The sequence below is a fragment of the Procambarus clarkii genome, chromosome 33 (genome assembly GCF_040958095.1).
Source record: "Procambarus clarkii isolate CNS0578487 chromosome 33, FALCON_Pclarkii_2.0, whole genome shotgun sequence".
Taxonomy (NCBI): Eukaryota; Metazoa; Arthropoda; class Malacostraca; order Decapoda; family Cambaridae; genus Procambarus; species Procambarus clarkii.
In genome coordinates, this window is record NC_091182.1 from 11,104,536 (window position 1) to 11,117,387 (window position 12,852).

Here is a 12,852-nt window from a genome sequence, read left to right on the forward strand (position 1 = left end):
CTCTCAACCGTTTCCGGTCCTTGGACCCTGATACGCCCACTGCCCCCTTCTCTGTTCCTTTGAGTTCTGTCCCGAAAGGTCCCCCTCCTGATCCTCTGTCTGGGGATCCCCTTCTTTCTACCCGGTCTGTCATGTCTCCTGTGTCTTCTTCCTCGTCTTCCTCCGATCCTCCTTCCCATCCTTCTCCCCATCCTTCTCCTCCATCTATTGACTCACCCCGCCGCCTGTCGGTGTGGGCTGATGTCCATCGCTCTCCTAACGGCCATAGTGTGTGCTCTCGTTCAGCTGCTTCTGTTGAGACGCTGGAATCCGTTGCCCGGTACGTAGTTGCTGGGACACCGGTCTCTTTCCTCCTCTTAGGCGGGTAAGAAGGCTTTGCTCTCTTCCTCGGCTCCTACTACTGACTCTATTGCTCCTTCCCCTCCCGTTTTGGTGGTTGCGCCCCCTGTTCCTGCTATGGAGGTTTCTTTGGCCCCTGCTTCCCTCTCGGTTGCTGCCCTTACTGAGGTGCACTCCCCTCTTTCTACTGCTGTCCTTGATTGCTCCTCTCCGTTGTCTCCTCCTCTGGACTCCGCCCGCCCACCTCTAGTCTGTTCTCCGTATTTGCTCCCCCCTAACCCTGACTTTGCTGACCCTGATCATCTTTAACGTGCTGTGTTGCTCTTTCGCCTTTGTTTCTTCCTTGTTCTCTGTTGTTGTCCTTTCTCTTCCCGTCGATGTCTATTCATCAATGGAACGTTCGTGGTTATTACGCCAATTTCCTCGAACTCCAACTTCTGATTTCGCAGTTTTCGCCCATTTGTGTCTGTCTCCAGGCGCCGATGCTTGGTGCTCGTCCTGGTCGCTTTCGTGGCTATTCCTTTCTCTCTTCCCCCCCCCCCAGCTGTTGCTGGGGCTCCTAACTCTTCTGCTCTCCTGATTCGCTCTGATGTTCCCTTTGTCCCCTTCCTTTTCCTTCGCCTCTCCATTGTTCTGCTGCTCGTATCTTTGTGGGGAAATGGTACACTGTTTGATCCATTTATCTCCCCCCGAGTGTCCCGCTTTCTCTTCCTGATCTGAAACATTTACTGGACTCTGTGCCAGAGCCTGTGCTCCTGCTGGGAGATTTCAATTGACGTCATTCTCTTTGGGGTGATGTTCTGACGAACACCCGGGATCGCCTTCTTGAGCCGTTTATCCTCTCGTCTTCCCTGTCTCTTCTGAATTCTGGTGAGCCCACTCATTTGGACTCTCGGACTCGCACCCTTTCTTGTCTTGATCTTTCTCTCTGCTCTTCTTCTCTTTACTTAGATTTCACGCGGCAAGTTCTTGATGACCTCCATGGAAGTGATCATTTCCCCATCCTTGTTTCTTTTTTCTCTTTTCGCCCTTCCCTCTCTTTCCCTAGGTGGCAGTTTGCTAAGGCGGACTGGACCCTATTTACCCTCAGTGCTACTCTCTCTAACCTCTCCCTTCTGCCTCTCTCTCGCGCTCTCCTCCTTTTTCATGACACTGTCTTCAACGCTGCCCTCTGCTCTATCCCTCGCTCTTCCTCTCGGGGTCCACGGAAGTGCGTTCTCTGGTGGAATGCGGACTGTGCTCGGGCTGTCCGCTGTAAGTGTGCAGCCTGGAAGAGGCACCGCCGTAGGCAGACGACCGATTCTTTTCTTTTCTTTCGGAAAGCGAGTGCGGTGGCCCGTAGGGCCATCCGTACGGCTAAACGTGAATGTTGGGCATCGTATGTCTCAACAATTACGTCAGAAACTCCTCTTGCCCAGATCTGGAAGCGTATCCGCAAGATAGCGGGTAAATTCGTTCCCGATGTTTCACCGGTCCTTCACTCTCATGATACTCTTGTGGCGGACCCGTTACAGGTCGCTTCAGTACTGGGTTCCCACTTTTCTTCTGTTAGCTCTGGTCTTCATCTTCCCCAATCTTTTCTTCTTCGTAAACCTGTCCTTGAGTCTCGTCCTTTAGATTTCTGCACTCGTCTTCAACTTCCCTATAATGATCCCTTCTCTCTCTCTGAACTTCGTTCTGCCCTGGCCCTCTGCGGTTCTACGGCGGCGGGCTCCGATGGTATTCATTATGAGATGCTTCGCCATCTCCCTCCGTGCACGTCTCAGTATTTACTGAGTCTGTATAATCGGATCTGGGAGTCGTCGTCAGTCCCTGAGGAGTGGCTCGATGCCGTTGTCCTCCCTGTTCGCAAACCGGGGTCTCTGGGTACTTCCCCTAAGGACTTTCGCCCTGTTGCTCTTACAAGTTGGGTCTGCAAACTCTTTGAACGTATGGTTAACGTTCGTCTGATGTGGTTCCTGGAACACCATCACCTCCTCTCCCCTTCTCAATTTGGTTTCCGCAAGTGCCGCAGCACGACAGATGTCCTGGTGAACTTGGAGGTCTATATTCGTACTGCTTTTGCTGCGAAGACCTCCGTTGTTGGCGTCCTTTTTGACCTGGAAAAGGCTTACGACACCACTTGGCGATATCATATTCTATCTCAACTTCATTCTTTTGGCCTTCGTGGTCATCTCCCTCTCTTTCTCCGCAGCTTCCTCTCTCGTCGTTCCTTTCGGGTGCACCTTGGTACCGCGCTCTCTGCCTCTTTTCAGCAATACGAAGGTGTGCCCCAGGGTAGTGTTTTGAGCACTACTCTTTTTCTGGTTGCCCTCAATGGTCTTCTTTCCTCTCTTCCTTCTGGTGTCTTCTCCGCTCTCTATGTCGATGATCTTACCCTTTGCTGTCAGGGTGATGATTCGCCTCTCCTTCAGCGCCGGCTTCAACTTGCAATTGATGCCGTGTCGTCTTGGGCCACCGATCATGGCTTCAAGTTCTCTACTTCTAAGACTTATGCCATGACTGTTATGCGGAAACGGGTTGTTGTTAGTCCCTCTTTGTCACTTTATGGTCATCCCCTTGAATACAAAGATTCCGCGAAGCTTTTGGGGTTATTCCTTGACACTCGTTTGTCTTGGTCTCCCCATATCTCTTACCTCCGTGTTGAGTGCTCTAAGGCCCTTACCCTCCTTCGGGTCTTGTCCCATACTTCTTGGGGGGCAGATAGGCGCACTCTCCTTGCTTTACATTCCTCTCTTGTCCTGTCTAAGCTCGATTATGGTTGCCCTGCTTTCTCGTCTGCTTCTCCTTCTACTCTTTGCCGTCTTGATGCTTTGCACCATACTGGGTTGCGACTCAGTTCTGGTGCCTTTCGTTCGACTCCCGTCCTTAGCTTGTATGTTGACACTGGCTTCCTGTCTCTCCAGGACCGCCGTGATCGCTACTGACACAGGCTTCCTGTCTCTCCAGGACCGCCGTGATCGCTACTGTCTTCGCTATCTTGCGCGGTCCTTACAACATCCTTCCTCTCGCCTCTGCCGTGCTTTAACTTTTACCCCTCCTGCGGTTCCTGTTCATCTTCACCACCTGCCTCTTTCTGCCCGGTTATCTCGCCTCCAGGATTCTCTTTCCGTTCGTATTTCTAATGTTTCTCCTCGTATTGTTCCTTCTTTGCCCCCGTGGAGAGTCCCTCTTCCGCGGTTTTGTACTTCCTTGACCCGTATCACTAAAGCTTTTACCCCTCCTACGTTTCTAAAACGCCTTTTCCTTGAGCACTTTTCTTCTCACTCCCGCTCCGTTTCTGTCTTCACCGATGGGTCTAAGTCGGCGGACGGTGTTGGCTACTCTGTTGTTTTTCCTGATCGCACTCATGTGTGTCGCTTACCTCCGGAGACTAGCATCTTTACAGCGGAACAGAATGCTATTCTCTATGCTCTTCGTCTCCTGCTTTCTCGTTGTCAGTCTTCCTTTGTAGTTGTTGTTGACTCTCGTAGTGCCCTCATGGCTCTCGGGTCCTTTAATCCGGTCCATCCAGTAGTTGTCGAGATCCAGCATTGGCTGTTTCTTGTTCACAGTAAATTTAAGTCGGTTGAGTTTTGTTGGGTTCCCAGCCATATTGGTGTGTCTTTAAATGAGCGTGCGGATGCTGCCGCCAAGGAAGCTGTCCGCTCTTGTCCCATCTCTCGTAAAGGCATTCCGTATTCCGACTTTTACCCGGTTATCCATTCCTCAGTCCTTACCCGTTGGCAGGCTTCTTGGTTGTCTGTTACTGGTAACAAGCTTCGTACTCTTAAATGTTGTGTTTCCTCGTGGCCGTCCTCCTTCCATCGTAACCGGCGGTGGGAAACAGCTCTGGCGAGGTTGCGTATTGCCATACTCGCTTAACCCATGGTCACTTGATGGAGCGCCGCCCTGCTCCTTATTGTCCTAGTTGCATTGTCCCTCTTACGGTCGTGCATGTCCTTCTTGAATGTCCTGACTTCCAGGACGAGCGTGTGTCTTGCTTTCCGACCGCCCCTCGCGGTCACCTGTCCCCTGATAGAATTCTTGGTGACTCGGATACTTTTGATATCGTTCGCCTTATGCGTTTTTGTTCTCGTATTGGCCTCCTTGGTGATATTTAGCGCCCTCTGATTATTTTGCGTATTTGATGGTGCTACATAGCCTTCCCGGTTTGGTGCCTTCTTTTGATAATTACTTACTTACTTGGCCATACTCGCTTAACCCATGGTCACTTGATGGAGCGCCGCCCTGCTCCTTATTGTCCTAGTTGCATTGTCCCTCTTACGGTCGTTCATGTCCTTCTTGAATGTCCTGACTTCCAGGACGAGCGTGTGTCTTGCTTTCCGACTGCCCCTCGCGGTCACCTGTCCCTCAATAGAATTCTTGGTGACTCGGATACTTTTGATATCGTTCGCCTTATGCGTTTTTGTTCTCGTATTGGCATCCTTGGTGATATTTAGCGCCCTCTGATTATTTTGCGCATTTGATGGTGCTACATAGCCTTTCCGGTTTGGTGCCTTCTTTTGATAATTACTTACTTACTCATCCAAAACTGTTGTAACATATCACCTCACCCAAAATGCGGATATAAAATGAAAAATGAAAGCTGTTTAAATCATAGCATAGTAAGAACTCTGTTTAGTGTTTGCAGGTAATAGTTGTGTGTGTGTAAACTAAAAGTCTTTGAAAATGTAATAAGTTATTACAAAACGCGTTCAAGTGTCGCGTCAGACTAGAAATAAAAATGAATTTTGGAGAATTGATTTTTCAATTACCATCAACAGTGAATAGAAAGATAAGAAAGATCGAGAAAATTCGTGTTAGAATTATTAATCTAACTTTCTCGGTCATATTTAATAATATATGTCTACAGGAAAGACATCTACCAAAATATACTAATATATATATATATATATATATATATATATATATATATATATATATATATATATATATATATATATATATATATATGTCGTACCTAGTAGCCAGAACTCACTTCTCAGCCTACTATGCAAGGCCCGATTTGCCTAATAAGCCAAGTTTTCACGAATTAATTGTTTTTCGAATACCTAACCTACCTAACCTAACCTAACCTAAGTTTTTCGGCTACCTAACCTAACCTAACCTATAAAGATAGGTTAGGTTAGGTTAGGTAGGGTTGGTTAGGTTCGGTCATATATCTACATTAATTTTAACTCCAATAAAAAAAAATTGACCTCATACATAATGAAATGGGTAGCTTTATCATTTCATAAGAAAAAAAATTGAGAAAATATATTAATTCAGGAAAACTTGGCTTATTAGGCAAATCGGGCCTTGCATAGTAGGCCAAAAAGTGCGTTCTTATATATATATATATATATATATATATATATATGTATATATATATACATATATATATATATATATATGTATATATATATATATATATATATATATATATATATATATATATATATATATATATATATATATATATATATATATATTATGTTGTACCTAGTAGCCAGAATGCACTTCTCAGCCTACAATGCAAGGCCCGATTTGCCTAATAAGCCAAGTTTTCCTGAATTAATATATTTTCTCTATTTTTTTCTTATGAAATGATAAAGCTACCCATTTCATTATGTATGAGGTCAATTTTTTTTATTGGAGTTAAAATTAACGTAGATATATGACTCAACCTAACCAACCCTACCTAACCTATCTTTATAGGTTAGGTAGTCGAAAAAACTAATTCATGAGAACTTGGCTTATTAGGCAAATCGGGCCTTGCATAGTAGGCTGAGAAGTGCGTTTTGGCTACTAGGTTCGACATTATATATATATATATATATATATATATATATATATATATATACATATATATATATATATATATATATATATATATATATATATATATATATATATATATATATATATATAATATACTAGCTGTACCCGGCCACGCGTTGCTGTGGCTCAGCAATCTTCCGCTGTCTACCAGTCCTCCCCACCATTCCCCTCTCTCCTGTGCCCTTGTCCTCCCTACCATCCCCCACTCCACCTTGTCCTCGTATCCATTCCCCACTCCACCATCCCCTCGTCCTCCCCACTGTCTCCCACTCCCGTGTCCCCTTGTCCTCTCCACAATTCTACATTCACCTGTCCCCTCGCCCCCCAACTCCCCCATCCCCTTGTCCGTCCCACCATTACCCACTCCCATGTACCCTCGACCTCTCCATCCCCCAATCCCATCCCCCTCATCCAACCCACCATTCTCCCTTCTCCTCTCCCTTCGGCCTCCCCACCATAACCCCGCTCCCATGTCCCCTTGTCCGATGCATTCCCAAATGATCTGATGTTCCCATCAGAAAATTGGGAACATCAAATGATCTGATGTTCTCCGTCATTGAAATATAAGAAAAACAATTAAAAACAAGAGAGACGGAATGAGAGACGGAAATGAGGCGGGGACATGATAACGACATGCGAAATTCTGAGGGGAGTCTATGAGTTTGATAAGGATAATATTCTCAATAAGATCAGGGGTGGAAACCCGAAGCGCTGACAGAGTTATTAGAAGAAAAAACAGTTTTTGCCATAATTATATTAATATTAATAATTTGTATTTAAAAATTATACAGAAAAATAACATAGTTTTCCTGATAACATACAGTGCTTAATAATTAATACAATGTATATTTAATAAAGTAATAAATTGAATGGATTATAGACAGTAAAATCTAATTCAATAAACTTAAAAAAAAAATAGGAATGACTGGAAATGAGGGGGGGAGGGGTAGCGGTTGTTAACGGTCTTAGTCAGCCGTCAGCTGTCAACCATGCTGACACCTCAGCCCGTTCCCTAGACTTGCCCACAACGTACAAAATACAGCCTACTAACCTCACCAGAAACGTACAAGCCCAAGTCACCCACCTAACCCAACCGATTCTTAGAAGACGTGGATATTTGTGACGGTTAATTTTTTTTAATAGTACTCTGTAATTCGTCTGTTGGGGGACCATAAAGTTGAAAATGAGATGTGTTAATAGAGCGGACAGCTTGACCCCGAGCACGTACACTGTATGCACACAGCTGGAGTGTGACATGAGTCATGGGGAAGGAAGGGGAAGGTAGGGGGAGGGGAAGACAGGGGGAGGGGAAGGCAGGGAAGGGAAGGGAAGGGAAGGGAAGGGAAGGGAAGGGAAGGGAAGGGAAGGGAAGGGAAGGGAAAGGAAGGGAAGGGAAGGGAAGGCAGGGGGAGGTGAAGCCAGGCCCTACAGAGAATGGTGATGACTGTAGTAATCTTGTTGGAGCAAAAACTTTGGCTCGGGTAGATCACTGGCTCCAGGGGAGTGGGAGGGAGAGGCAGGCCACAGAAGGAGGAAGAGAAGAAGGGAAAAAGATGATAGCTAAAGAAGCTGGAAGGAAAGAGGAGCGGAACAAAACTGATCCGCTCTGAATCTGAATCTGAAAATACAGGAACAGATGCCCGTGGGGCGAGCCTTGAAGTGAGGACAGAAGAAGATAAGGGGGGTGAGAGGAAGAAGATTTGTAGGAGAAAAAGTGCCAGGGCTAAACCCAGCTGCGTGTCGTTTGGTTGCGGCATTCGAGGCAGGGACTTAGTCGGGTGTTTCAGTGACAACAGCATCACAAAACTCTCAACATCGCAGTGATTGGCTCAAGAGCGTCAGGGCTGAACTTTTACGGATGGTTTGTGCTGGTTGTTGAGAGCTGAATATGTAATGATGGTGGATGCTGGGTGTTGAGAGCTAAAGTTTATCGAAATACAGAGTTAGGAGGAGGATCATGGATGGTAGAGAAGAGGTCATGAGTGTCGTGGTCGTCTGAGAGTGTATAGGAGAAAATCAATGTGTTGTTCATGATAAGTGAGTAGTCTATCAATTTGTCTGTCTGATAAAGTATTCCAGTAGACATTTAGGGCAGGAATGTTCATACTTTCATGGAGACTTTGACTGGTAATAAACTCTTGCAATCGGGTTTTGAGTACCCATCTTAGTGTTCTACTCTGTATTCTTTGCAGCTTTAGTTTGTTAGTAGGTGCAGATAGAGAAAGAGCTAGTGGAGCATATGTTAGGAGAGGTCTAATAAGTGCTTTGTAAAGGTGCATTTTTGTGTCAGGTTTTGCAAATCTAAGTCTGTACAGTTTTTCCATGGCTAGAAGAGCTATTGCATGTTTCTGTGTAATGTGTGTGTGAAAGAGTAGTTGTCGATCAAATGTGAGTTCAAGGACTGTGGAGGAGGGAGACACAGAGATATAAGTAGGATTTGGAGTGTATGAATAGAGTTTAAGAGGAATAGGGCGAATAGTTCTTTTACAAAAAAGTAGGTGATTTTGGTTTTGGTGGAGTTGGTTTTGATACGCCAGTTATACTCCCATTCAGTGACAACTTCAAGTTCTGTTTGTGCTCTGTTTGTTAGTGTATCAATGGTGTTGCTGGTGACAAGGTGAGAGACATCATCGGCGTAGCATATGGTTAATGAAGTGTGATGAACAGGATCAGGAATGTCGTTGATGTATAGGATGTAGAGTGTTGGGGCAAGAACAGAGCCTTGGGGAACACCGGCATGTAAGTTGAAGTAGTCAGAGTGTTGTCAGAGGAACTTAATTTTCATTGTCCTATTGTCTAAGTAGTTAGAAAGAAGTTTGGTGGTGATAAGAGGAAGATTAAAGTTGTTGCATAGTTTGAATTTTAGGCCGTCATGCCAAACAGTGTCAAAGGCCTTCTCAACGTCCTTAGTAATGAGTGCAGTCTTAAGTCTTTGGTGCTGATTGATACTGAGGTAGTTGGTTATGATGTTTAAGGCGTCGTGAGTGGACCGGTGAGGCCGAAATCCAAACTGTTTGTTAGTGAGTAAGTCATTGTCTACTAGGTGGGTTCTAAGTCTCTGGTTGATCAGCCTTTCAAAGACTTTGCCAAGTGTCTCTAGAAGGCTGATGGGTCTGTAGTTCTTTGGGTCAGTGTGGAGTTTCCCAGGTTTTGGAATAAGAAACGCTGTGGCAGACTTAAAGTTGAGAGGGAAGTATCCAGAGGCAAGGGAGGCGTTGAATAGGTTAGTGATAGCAGTAATAATAGAAGCAGGGAGTTGTCTAAGAAGGATATGTCCAATGCCAGACGCACCAGGGGCTCTACGACGAGTGCCCATGAGAGCTGTCTTGACATCAGCTAGAGTTAGGGGAGTCTGTAGTTCAGTGTTTGAATTGAGATTGTCAAAGTGGATGAGGTCGTCTGGTGTAATTGCGTGTCTATTTTGGTGTATCCAGTCTTCGAATGCTTCAATGTTGGGGCGTGCAAATGATTCAGGAGGATGTGGGTGAAAGATTTGTTCCCAGTGGTGTTTAAAAATGTAGAGTACTACATCAGGATCAGTGATTTTGTTGTTATTATGAAGAAGGTATTTGAACGGTGTGTGAGTTGATCCTTGTAAGCATTTGATTTGTTTCCAGAATTCTTGAGGTGTCAGTTTTCTATGTTGTTCTGCTTGTTCTATGAGGTGTTTCCAATGTTTTGTGTGATCTTCATCTAGGCTTTTAAGGATGTGGTTTTTTAATGCTGTTAGGTCCCATAGTATTTGTCCATGACGATGCATGTTTTGTAAGAATCTAGTGTGATAGCAAGCTAAGAGGCGTTTTGAGCGAATGGAGGGGGTGAAAGTGAAATGTGGTTTGTGTGTTGTTTTAAGAATGGAGATATTTGCTGCATGAATGATGGTGTCTTGTATGTTGCGTGCTTGTGTGTCGATGTTAGTGTGATGTTTGTCATTGTATTCATAAGTGAGATCAGTGTCATCTATGTGTTGTTTGAACATGTCCCAGTTTGCCCTAAGGTATGAGAATTGAGGAGTACTGGAGATGAGAATAGGATTTGTGGAGACTGTGAGAATTAATGGAATATGATCAGAGCCCGTAATGGGCCCTGGTGAAATGGAGTGTTGCAAGTTGCTGCCATGTCTGTTAGTGAATATGAGATCAGGCCTGCCAGAACCTGTATGTTTGAAACAAGTGGGGAAGTCAGGGCCAAGAAAGAATAGATGTTTTTGGGTGTATATTTGGTGAAGCTGTCTGCCATGCTGATTTGTGGTATTGTGATGGAATGTAGGATGTTGTGCATTGAGGTCTGCAAGCAGAAAAACAGGCAAGTGAGTGTGGTTGAAGAGAGTTGGGAAATCTTGCATGGGAATGCCGGTGTTAGGACGGGTGTAGGTTGTGCAGATGATGAGAGAACCCATTTGTGTGTGGACTTTGATGGCTAGGAAATGTTTATGAAGCCAATGAGTGTGTAAGAGTTCGTGTTTGTATGAAGAACGGATGAGTATTGCAACTCCTTCCTATGCTTCATCTGGTGACTGGTAAGAGGAGTAGCCATAATGTTTGATTTTATATGAGTTCATAATGTATGTGCTATTTAATAATAGCACATCAGGTCTCTCGATCTCAATAAAATCTGACACCATGTGTCTAATGGAGCCCGCACATTAAATTGGATGATCTTTATGAATTTTTAGGTTTTGATGGGGTGCTGGTGGGATTTTGTGCATGTACAGGAGCATGAGGGTTGCGTGATTCAATGACTTGGGCAGTTATTGAAGAGGGTGCATCTTGGAGAAGGGTGGTAGGAATTGTAGGAAATTCACAGCGGGAGGTGGGAGTAGGACAACGGGTTGCTCGGGACTAGACGAGATGAGTTACAGAAGAAATGACTGAAGTTGTTGGGGGATGGAGGAAGGCAGAAGGCTTGTTGACAGGGACCGGGTGAGAGGTATCAGAGGTTGTAGCGTTTGAAGTCAGATTGGAAGTGGAGGGGACAATGTTGGGAGAAGAGGTTGAAAGTGCCTTTGACATGGATTCTTAAATTTGGGATAGTCCAGGATGTGCTGTTTGATCAGTGGCACCGTTTTCTGTAGCAGTCAGGAGTGGGTTGGTAGGACGTTGTGGGGAAACTGTAGTATTTTCCTCAGATGAAGTCGTGGTGTTTTGTGGAGTGAGGTCTGTATGCGAGAATGGAGCAGAGCGCAATAGTTGAGTAGGAGGAACAGAGATACTAGGAAGGCCGTTATGAGTGAGAAAGATAGGAAGATAGTCAGCAAAGTCACGGCCATCGTCCTTGGCCTTCAAGTAAGCAGCTTGTACACAGGCAGTTACTCGTTCATATGAAAGGTTCTGAAGAGGAGAATAAGGTGGAGGTGGTGGGTGAGGGAAGAGAGGTGGAGAAGACTGAGTTTGTTGTGCAGTATTGTGGAGATGATGTTGCTGGTGTAGTGAAGTGTTACGGACACTGGCATAGGACATGGAGGTGGCTGATGCTGCTTGGTGATGAGATAAGTTATGGGAGGTTGAAGAAGAATGAGGGTGTGCTTGAGTGCGAGGTTGGTTATTGCGAAGAGATTTTAGGGTTTGTTTTCTCAAAGGGCAAGATTTGTCAACTGCTGAATGATCTCCTTGGCAATTAATGCATTTTAAAGTATTGGCAGAGCACTGAGTATAAAACTGGCCTTCTGCAGAACATTTAGAACAAATTTGTGGGTTTTTACATTTTCGGGTTTCATGACTATATTTGTAGCATTTGAAACATTGCAGCAAAGTAAGATAGTCAACTGGACTAATGAGATAGGGAGGAGTGCTGGTGTTGAGGACTTTTATCCCATGATGCAAGAGTTTTTGAGCTTCTGTAGGGGAGGAACATTGGATCTTGAGGTGTTTTGTATTGGGCACTGGGTATATCTCTATTACAGTAATAGCATTCCTATGTGAGATGTCTTGAGAGAGATTGATAGTGTTAGGTGCTGATAGGACAGAGCTGTCGACATTTCTTACAAGGACGGAGCATTTAGTTTTTTGTTCAATAGTGAGGACAGGAGTCAGTGAAGCTTGTGTGAGTTTAGTGAAAGCAGGTTCCCTGAAACAGGCAAAAAGGTCGTCTTCTGAAGCAATGACAAATTTGATGGTGTTTGTGTTGGCGTGTTTGATATGGTTAGTGGCAGGTGTGCCAGTGGCATTGAAAAAGGTAGTGATGCAGTCAATTGTGTCTATGGGTGTACTCCCAGTGTAGGTCATCCGTAGACAGTGAGCCATTGTGACTCACTATCTACTGACAGTCCCGTGTTTGTGCCAATCACTGCGATTCCATAAGCTCAGTGGGGGTCAGTGTGTAGGCCAGGTGTGTAGTTCGCGGTGAGACCTGGCCTAAGGGTCTCACCACGAACAAGCACCGTGTTCTGGAAGGTTGCAACCCCCAGTTATGGTGGGCTCGCACGATCACGAGATTCCACAACTGGCTCGGCAGTGTCAGAAACGGAAGAATTTTAGGAGAGGAGAAAAAAAAAGCACCTATGACATGACGCAGCTGCAAAAGGTGAACTTCCGTCTTCTCACCTGGGCCTGTTCTGGCTCGAAGTGGGGCTGTTCACCTAAATGCAGTCCGACCTGGACACAAGCACATTGGACAACACACAGAAGATGTCACTGCCTAGGACAAGATGCTGGCTGGGAAGCGCCTGGTTCTGCTCCAATACACTGCTGG